Raw genomic sequence first — 10,831 nt, 5'->3', positions numbered from 1 at the left:
CAGTATGTAAACCTTTTTTAATTTTTCATTATTTTTTACTTTTTTATATTTAATTATTTAATTCCTTTTATTAAGATTGTGTAAAATTATTATTATATTTATTTTCAGACTGAATTTAAAATGACTCAAGATCATAACATTGAATTCATTAGAAACAGAAATCTAGAGTAAGTTTTATCTTAGCAAATTAAAATAAGTAAATGTTTGTCTGTCCATATATAAAGGCTTTGTTTACCACTGAAATGATTCAGTTCTCTTGAATCTTGATATAAGTATAGGCATAGTTTTAATTTTTGATGAAGTGTAGTACAAACCTATAATGGGAAAAGGCCACAATATTTCCTATTCTTTCATTTAAAATAATAATGATTTTCCTTCAAAGTGAGTGCAGCTCATAACCCTCTTCCCCCCCCCCCCCCCCCCTGTATATTGGGGAGAATTTTTTCGTGATTTTGTGTTTTACTTAAGTTCAGGTTAAGTTTGTTTTATATTGGGTTGCATTGCAGCGCTAGTACACAACAGGTCTTGCAGGGTAGGCTCCAGGACATGAGGGGCTTCAAGAAAATATTCCTAATTTCAACTTATTTTATGTGTTAAAAAGAAGGGTTGTGGGTTGCTTATGCTCGCTAGGCACATTAAGGTAAAGCACTAAAATGAGAAATAATGTTGTTGGTTAAACTTCCTCCTCCCCCCCACCCCCAATTCATTAAAGCACAGCTAATAGTCAAATACAAAATAATGAAAGCAAAGAACAATTATATTCTATTCAGAATATGCAATAAAATAAAAAATGCTTGAATTTATTATTTTTGATTCACACAAGTTACAAGTTAAAATTACATTAAAAATTATTTATTCCTGGTGCACAAACAATTAATAATCCATCATGAACAAGTGTGATATCTGCTCCAAGGAATTCTCTTACAAGAGTAATTTAACAGTGCATATGAGAGTTCATACAGGAGAGAAGCCATTCAAATGTAATTTATGTGATAAAGCTTTCTCACTCAAAAATGCATTAGTTTATCATAAGAGAATTCATACAGGTGAAAAGCCATTCAAATGTGATGCATGTGAAAAGGCTTTCTCACAAACAAGTGCATTGATAGTGCATAAGAGGATCCATACAGGAGAAAAGCCATACTCTTGTGATGCATGTGAGAAAGAATTTCGTACAATAAAAAAATTTAACTGTTCATAAGATGACCCACACAGGTGAGAAACCTTTCTCGTGTGACAAATGTGAAAAAGCTTTCTGTACAAAAGCTCAATTAAATGTCCATAATAAAATCCATATATGAGAGAAACCATACTCTGTGGTACATGTAAAAAAAAATTTCGGACAAATGGTAACTTAATTGTCCATAAGAGGATTCATACAGGAGAGAAGCCATACTCTTGTGACACATGTAATAAGGATTTCTCACAAAAAAGTCATTTAACTGATCATAAGAGAATCCATACAGGAGATAAGCCACACTCTTGTAGTTTATGCCAGAAATCTTATTACTCCAGTAAAGACCTGTCAAGACATAATAAATCAGCTGAACATCTCAGGAAGTTAGAATCTACTAAGAACACAATACAACCTTCTGCTTCTACCAGTTTTGTTGATTGTGGTGAAGCTGAAGTAAAATTAGATATAAAAGAAGAAGAAACTTTTAATGAAGATCCTCTCCTTATAAAGATGGAGACTGAGAGTGTAGAAGTAAAGGACGAAGAAGGAATTGAGAGTGAAGAATTTGTTTAAGTAGATACAAATAAAATTGTTTCACAAATACATGAACCTAAATTGCGAATTTTTGTAAATGTCTTTTAAAAAGTGCTCAATTATGTTTATTTATGTTTGTATTTAATATTGCTTCTTCAAAAATAATTTTAAAGAAAAATTCATAATTCTTTGAAAAAAATGTTACTTTTAATAATGTGAAAATAGGTCTTATATACTTTGTTTGCTTTATTGTTTAGACATAAACCTGTGTCGTCCTAACCTAACAGGGTTACCTTGTACAATGTACATACCCAAATTATCCTAACCTAAGTTTGAGGAATACTAATTGATAAAAAATTGTAATTTTTTCTGTCCTTCTCTTGAACGCCAAAGCTTTTATAACTTCTTTAATTTTTGTTATCCAATATATTTCTAATTTTTTTCTCATAGGTATTTAGAATTGTGTTACTTGTAAAATTATTATTATATTTATTTTCAGACTGAGTAGGTATAAAATGAATTGAGACTCTAGTATTATAAAAAGAAAGAAAACACGAGTTATTTGAGTTTAGCAAAGTAAAGTAAGTTAGATTTCTATATTACAAATATTATGTAGCAGAATCTTTAGAATATTAATATTAAAGATGTAGGATGTCTGTCTTTCTGTAATAAAAGTAAATTAGTTTTCTGTAATCAAAATATTATTCAAACAGTTGAGGTTTGGGATGGTTGTTTTCTATAGTATGTATTTTAAATAAAAGCTGAAGATGGATATTGAATTACAAAAAGTATTTAGATCAGTAATTATAACACTATTATCATGTACATGTGAGTGGATATAAGTGATAGTGGGGTAAGAAATAGATGTAAGAGGAGAGTTTTCATAGATTACATATGAAATACTTTTACCACACGACAGCCACACAAATGCACCTAATTATTTACTAGCTGTTAAAATAAAATCACTATTTAAAATGATTAGTAAAAATTATGAAGGATATTTATAAAGACTAAAGTTTATTTGGGATAAAACTTTATCTTTATGTTATATTGTCTAACATTAGTACCTAGCCTAATAATGAAGGAGTAAGTGAAAGTGGCAAAACTCCCCCCCCCCCCAAACACCCCCAACCCTTACTTTATTTTTATAAAATCTGTATATATTATTTTTCTACGTTTGCTGCTTAATTTAGATTATTTTGTTAAAAATATTTTTCTCTTTTATGGCAATTAAAACTTATCATATTTTTGTAACTTTTGATTTTTTTTACCGAAAACGGATAACAATGAAATGAAAATATAATTCTTCCAGCCTTCATTAATTTGAATAAATAGCTAAGATAAATTAGGTAAATGTGATTACTTTCATTAACCCTTAATAGTCGGGCCCCTTGCCGCTCCTTTATCTGTTGGGGGGGGGGGGGGAAGGTAAGTTGTACCCTCCTTCAAATTAAGTATTAACCCTCCCATGACCTATGAGAAGCTACCCTGTAAAGGAGAATCACATCGGTTTAACGGTTAGCGAGATCCTTTGGAACAGACAGACAAACAGAAATCCTGTCACTTTATTAGAAGGATGTAAGGGTATCTTGTTTTAATTTCATATCATGTTTTATATGGAAAGCAAATCTTCAATATTGTTATCTGTCAGTTTATACACATCAAATAACCTTTGAATTGTGCTTTTTCTAAACAGACTATTTCATATAAAAGAATATTTTCCCTATTTTAAAGTTAGTATATTTTTCTTCCTAATTTCCCGCAGGAACATAAAGGGATAAGACAATCGCCGATAATTTGATGTACATCCTATTACACTTCTGTAGGTATAAATTTTTGGTTGAAACGTTTGGACACTCAACTTAATATACCTACCAATCAGAATGCTTTTATAGTCCCCAAAGTTGTTGGTCAAACGAATAAGAAAACGTGATTAAAGAACCTTGGGGACTAGTGTAATAATAATCTCAATGTCTCCTCCCTTCCAGAATTTGCCGCCATTTAAAATCTTTATTAAAATAACACCGTTTCATTTTTGCTTGTTCTGTTTCTGATTGAAAGTGGGAGGAGTCCACGCATCGAGCATTATATTTAAGTAAATGGGCGGAGATTTAGTTTTTGTAGATATAACTATTGTTTATAATTTAGGTTGATAATCGAATCAAAGTCAGTTAGCAACTAACTTTCATAGAGAACAGAGAGAGAAATCCATAATACAGATCTACTTTATTTTATAAGGTATCTATAGTTTTTTTGTTCTTTACAACAGAAATAGTTAAGTTTAAATTTGTTGTATACCAAGTGGTGGGTACCTTTTTTCTGCTAGCAAATTTCTTTTCCCTCTTTTATAGCGATGCTAAAAGCTGATTTTTAAAGACCCAATTGACAGTCGGCACGGGTTTCCTCTCCAGAAATAAATGATACATTTATTCAACTCTTGCCTCCTCTATGCTTTTACTTTACTATTTTATACGAAACTCTGCATTTATTAAACTATTATAAAAAATTGCAAAGATATATCCTGTTTTAACAATTTATGCCTTATTTGATTTTTAGTATACCAAGCTAATTACACATAAATTCAATTTTCAACGTCTTTTCATGCATCTATCCGTTTTTTGTTTGTAAAGATTCCCTATTCCAATGATCATCAAATATTTAATTTCGGTAATGCACTGGGGTATTTTAAATTTCTAGAAGATAAATTTATGGTGGATTTTTGTAGGGATAGGAAATCTATCTCAAACCCATTCACTTATTCTATTCAAGGCTGATTTTTAAAAGCCAAGCTTTTGTGTAATTAGGGTCGGTCCGTCTGGAACAGTTTGCTCTTTTCATTTATTTTGTCATGTTAGAATTGTCCTATACATTTCAAACTTAACTTCATGGTGATATCTTAGTAGCAATTATATATTCGTTACTAGAATGTCCGTACATCCATTTAAAGTATGTTGATTTCTAACCTTTCTCACAACAAAGTTTTTATGTGTTATAATTATCTTATTTATCTGTTTTTTTGGAATACAGATTCCAATTATAACAAGGTACAATTGAAAGAGGATGCATCTCTATAATCAAGTTCTTAAACTGTAAGTGTGTCCTGTAAATAAGCAGTTTTGCAACAAGGGGGGGGGGGGGGGGGGTAAAATGTGGTTACTCTGCACACGACATACCTGCAATTTTATTTTGGGCGCTACTCCCTTAGTTTTAGAGATAATTGAGTGAAATCTTTTTGGTTTTGTCACTTTCACCACATTTTACCCCCCCCCCCTCCCCTTTACTTTAAATCTTCCTTAGACATTATATTGTGAGTGGGAAAGAGGACAATGAGGTTTTTTATTACAATAGTCCCCAAAGTTTTATATAACGTTTCCTTATTCGTTTGCTTATCAACTTTGGAGATGTTGTCATCAATGTTTTTCTTCTATGATAACATTTTATTTCCAGTTCTTATGAATGTATTTATTTATATTTACCGCCCTAACTGATATATGTCCTGGGATGGAGGTTAAGGAGTGCTTACCCCATACTTTGAAATCCCTCATTTTATTAACTCCTCCCTTTTCTCATTGATTTAGAACAATTAAAGTAGGAGGAGTTGCTAAATATTTTTGAAAATAATTATAAAAACTAAATCTGGGGAGAAGAGGGTGGGGGGGGATGGTTGAGTTATAAAATGTTTTTCAACCTCTGTACACGAATATAAATGTTATTTCATGTTTGTCAGCTTCGCTTTTATTAATGTTGTTATCCTTGTATATTACTTTCGAGACAGCGCAAAATGACACCAAAAAAATGACGTCATACGATAAAATAACCAATGAGAGGGGAGTATAAATTTTACCATTGGTCAATTACAATTTAGACTGGCCTCTCATTGGACAACTTTATTTTATGACGTCAAATTTTTAGTGCCAATTTGCGTTGTCTCATTACTTTCTTTCTACAACTTTAAAAGCAAAGCTTTTTTACATTTGTCTGTATATACGTTTATAACACTAGCTCTTATTGTAAATTTAGGCATATGCAGAATTGTTCTGATGATTCCTTTAACAATAAGTAAAGGATCAGTAAAATTGATGCTAGTAATGTCGTTTGTCCTTTAAAAATTATTTATCTTTATTGACAACAACTTGGATACGACTTTCTTATTTGATTGCTTTGCTTCTATGGAAATTGTTATCCTAGTTGAAAATAATAACATATGTTTTATTAGTAAAAATTATATTTTAGAAGATTGAGAGAGGATATACCAGCATGATTACCTGTCATATTTGTAATAAGAATTTTACAAAGAAATCTAACTTGGTTGTTCACATGAGAGTTCATACTGGTGAGAAACCATACTCATGTGATCAATTTGAAAAGACCTTTGCAAATAGTGGTAACTTGACTGCCCATAAAATGATTCATACTGATGAGGAGCCATACTCATGTGATCAATGTGAAAAGACATTTTCCAAAAGTAGTCATTTGACTAGACATAAATTGATCCATTCAGGTGAGAAGCCATACACATGTGATCAATGTGAAAAGACATTCAGACAAAGTAATGACTTGACTAAGCACAAAAGGATCCACACTGGTGAGAAACCATACATATGTGATCATTGTGAAAAGTCTTTCTATGATAAAAGTACTTTGATTAAACACAAAAAATCCATACAGGAGAGAAACTATTTTCATGTGATCAATGTGAAAAGGCTTTTAAGCATGGTAGTCATCTAACTGAACACAAAAGGAGACACACAGGTGAAAAACCATACTCATGTGATCAATGTAAAAAGTCATTCACAACGAATAGAGATTTAACAACACACAAAAAAATCCATACAGGAGAAAACCCATACTCATGTAAACTTTGTGACAAACATTATATCTCTAGTTCAGCCCTATTAAAACATAATAAATCCCCTGGACATTTAGAAATGATGAAAAGCTGTAATAATACAGTTCAAGCTTTTGTATCTATTAGTTTCATTAAAAGTGAAGAAGTTGATGTTAAAGAAGAAATTAAAGAAGAAGAAATTAAAGAAGACGAAATATTTGATGAAGATACTCTCTCTATCCAGATGAGAGCTGACAATATTGAAGAAAATATTAAACAAGAAATAAAAGATCCTCTTTCTTGTCAACAGAATTATGATGAAGATAGAATTGATACTATTGATACTATTGATATTGTTCATCATAAAATATAAACCTTTAATTGTCATTCGATACAAATGTTTATTTAGAGAGACAGGATTAATGCTAATTGCTCAATTTAAATAAAAATCTACAGTAACACTCACAATTACTTCTCCAAAATCACAATTCTTTGTAAAAAAAAAATTATGTAAAAATGTGTAAATATATAGTATCTTATATACTTTGTTTGCTTTATTGTTTAAACATAAATCTATGTTGCTCTAACCCTGTGGGGCTTTAGTAATTTTATTTCAACTAAATTGTGTTGATACTATTTCTGTTTAGACATTTTTCTATCCTTTTGTGCAACAGTTTATTAACCTTTTTTGATTTTTTTTATTTCTTATTTTTTTATGTTCAATTATTTAGTACTTTTGATTAAAATTGTGTATAATTATTATTTTATTTATTTTCAGACTGAATTTAAAATGAAATAAGACTCAAGATCATAAAACTGAATCCAAAAGAAACACAAAAGGAAAAAGAAAACTAGAGTAAGTTTTATCTTCGCAAATTAAAGTAAGTAAATGTATGTCTGTCCATACTTAATGTTTTTGCTTACCAATGAAATGATTCAATTCTCTTTTAAGGAATCTTTATATAAGTCTAGGTGATTGTTTTTTGTTAGAGTGTAATGCAAACTTATAATGGGAAAAATTTCCGTTTATTTTTTCTTTCATTCAAAATAAAAATGATTTCTCTCAATATGCCTAATCAAGTTCAGAACTACCCCCCCCCCCCACACACTCTATATTGCGGGGCTGTCTTTTGTGTGTTTGTGTTTTACTTTAGGTTAGGTTATATTGGGAACTGGGTAGTAGGATACAAGAAAAAAAAACTCAATATCTCGTATATTCTAAAAAAAAGTAAAAAAAAGTAGGGGGAGTGGTTCTTATGCTTGCTTGGCAAGAATTAATTTGATTGGTTGATCTTCCCCCACTCACTCAATCAAAGATATAATGATAGAGATTTAATAATTTCCTTCTACTCAAGAATTGCATTGAATAAATAATTATCTTAGGTGCAAGAACAAATAAGAATCCATTATGAACAAGTGTCATATTTGCTGCAAGGAATTCTCTAAAAAGTTTAATTTGGCAGAACATATGAGAATACATACAGGAAAGAAGCCTTACTATTGTGATACATGTGATAAGGCTTTTACAACAAATGGTCAGTTAACTGTTCATAAGAGGATCCATACAGGAGAGAAACCTTACTCTTGTGATGTATGTGATAAAGCTTGCCTTACAAGTAGTGAGTTAACAGTCCACAAAAGGATTCATACAGGAGAGAGGCCATACTCTTGTGATAAATGTGATAAGACTTTTTTACAACAAAGTCATTTAACTGGCCATTCATACAGAATTCATGCAGGAGAGAAGCAATACTCTTGTAATACATGTGACAAAGCTTTCCATACAAATAGTGAGTTAACTAAATGTACTAGAATTCATATAGGAGAGAAACTATTATATTGTGAGTTATGTCAGAAATCTTATATATGCACTTCAAGCCTGACTAGACATAAAAAAACAGCTGAACATATCAAGAAGTTACAATATAATAAGAATATAAATCCACTTTCAACTTCTACCAGTTTTGTTGATTGTGGTGAAGCTAATATCAAATTAGAATTAAAAGAAGAAGAAACTCTTGATGAGGATCCTCTCTCTATCAACATGGAGGCTAAGAAAGTTAAAGAAACTGTAAATCAGGAAATATAAGAAGAATGTCAGTATAAAGATTCAATTTCGTATAAATAGAAATTTGATAAAGATTAAAAAAAACAACATTATTTACATTGTGAAATTTAAGATTAAAAGTTTAGAACTTTCCATGGGATATTTAATAATGAATAGTAAAGGGGGGGGGGGGGCGTAATGACATAAGCTCTTTATTCAAGAAAAAAACCTGTGAAAATATAAGTAAGTTTCTAGGTTAGGTTAGGTAAATTCTCTTAAGCCCTGCAGAAAACCAACCTAGCCCGGGGGGTTAGCTTCAAGTCAGTCCAATGCTAATTTTCGCTCAGAATTTGAGTTTCTTGACCTAAAAAACCTATAGTTTGATATTTAACAAGATATATATTAGAAAAAATGCACTTAACTCCTGCGGGCCACCAACCTAGCCCGCTGGGGCTAGCTTCAGATTAGTCTAATGCTTATTTTGGCTCTGAATTGAGTTCCTTGACCTAAAAAACCTATAATTTGATGTATCACAACAAATATATTGGAAAAAATGAACTTAACCCCTGCGGGCCACCCACCTAGCCCCCTGGGGTCGGTCCCCGACTTGCTGAATCATCTTAAATAATGTCCATATGAATAGATACAGTGTATGTAAGTTAAAACCCTAAGAAAAAACAATTTAAGGCAAGTTTCCACATCAAAATAGACCAAAAAAGCCTAAAAACCCCATTTCCGCAGGGTTTTTCTTACCTAACCTAACCTAAAAATAAAAATTTTTGGATTTTTTTGCCATTTAGATGTAATACCTATAGGACTAAGCTTATATACCAAGTTTGAAGGGTCTAGCTCAATATTTAGACCATTTTGCTCACGGTTTAAGAGCTTATGTCATTACGCCCCCCCCCCCTTTATGAACTTTAAAATCATTTATATCGATATGCTTTCTAATATTTTCCTTCTGTAAAAAGCAAAACTTTTGAATGTTCTAGTGTTGAAAGAAATTATCTTGATTCATCAATATTTTATTAATTGTTCATTATAAAACTTATGTTGCTTGTAAAATAATAATCATATTTATTTTCAGATAGAATATAAAATAAAATAAGACTCAAGATCATAAAACATACAGAGAAACAAATCACCAATAAATTTGAGTTTAAAAACAAAGTAAGTTAGTTTTAAACATGTAAAAGGATAATTTTATCCAAAACAATCTACAACAAGCCAAAAACATTCTAAAAACATAATTGTTCTAATAAGTTTATATGTATATTGCTAAGATACAAATTTTGAGCTGTGTGTTTTTCTATGGATGTCATTGCATGGTCTCTTTTCAACACCAGTGCCGTGTATTATTCTATTTACAATTTTATATATTAGGTATTTTGTATGTGTCATGTTTATTGTACATAGATAGGCGCTTCCACGTGACTAGAGAGAGACATCTAATAATTTTACCTAAATAGTGACTGATGTGCGGAAACCTTAATTATAGGGTAGCTTTGTTAATGAAAACAGTTCATGAAATAAAAAGATCTAAAAACATTGTTCCTACTTTAATATTACATTAAATATTTTTAATTCCAGGTGCAAGAACAATAAAGAATCCATCATGAACAAGTGTCTTATCTGTTCTAAGGAATTCTCTAGAAAGGATAGTTTAACAGTACATATGAGAATTCATACAGGTGAGAAGCCATTCAAATGTGATACATGTGAAAAAGCTTTCTGCACAAGAAGTGATTTAACAGTACATATGAGAATACACACAGGAGAGAAGCCATACTCTTGTGATACATGTGAAAAAGCTTTCCGGACAAATGGTGAGTTAATTTCCCATAAGAGGAACCATACAGCAGAGAAGCCTTACACTTGTGATACATGTACAAAGGCTTTCTCACGACAAGATGCATTAGCTAAACATAAGAGGATCCATACAGGAGAAAAACCATACTCTTGTGACACATGTGATAAGGCTTTCTCACGCCAAAGCAACTTAATTGTACATAAGAGGATTCACACTAGTGAGAAGCCATACTCTTGTGAATTATGTCAGAAATCTTTTTACACCAAATCAAACCTGACAACACATTATGAATCAGCTAAACATCTCTAAAAGATAGAATCTTCTAACAATAAAGTTCCACAATCTGCTTCTACCAGTTTTGTTGATTGTGTTGAATCTGATATAAAACTAGAGATAAAAGAAGAAGAAAATCTTGATGAGGATCCTATATCTATA

The sequence above is a fragment of the Acartia tonsa genome, chromosome 5 (genome assembly GCF_053477335.1).
Source record: "Acartia tonsa isolate MP-2025a chromosome 5, ASM5347733v1, whole genome shotgun sequence".
NCBI classification, from domain to species: domain Eukaryota; kingdom Metazoa; phylum Arthropoda; class Copepoda; order Calanoida; family Acartiidae; genus Acartia; species Acartia tonsa.
Note: the sequence above shows the minus strand (reverse complement) of the source record.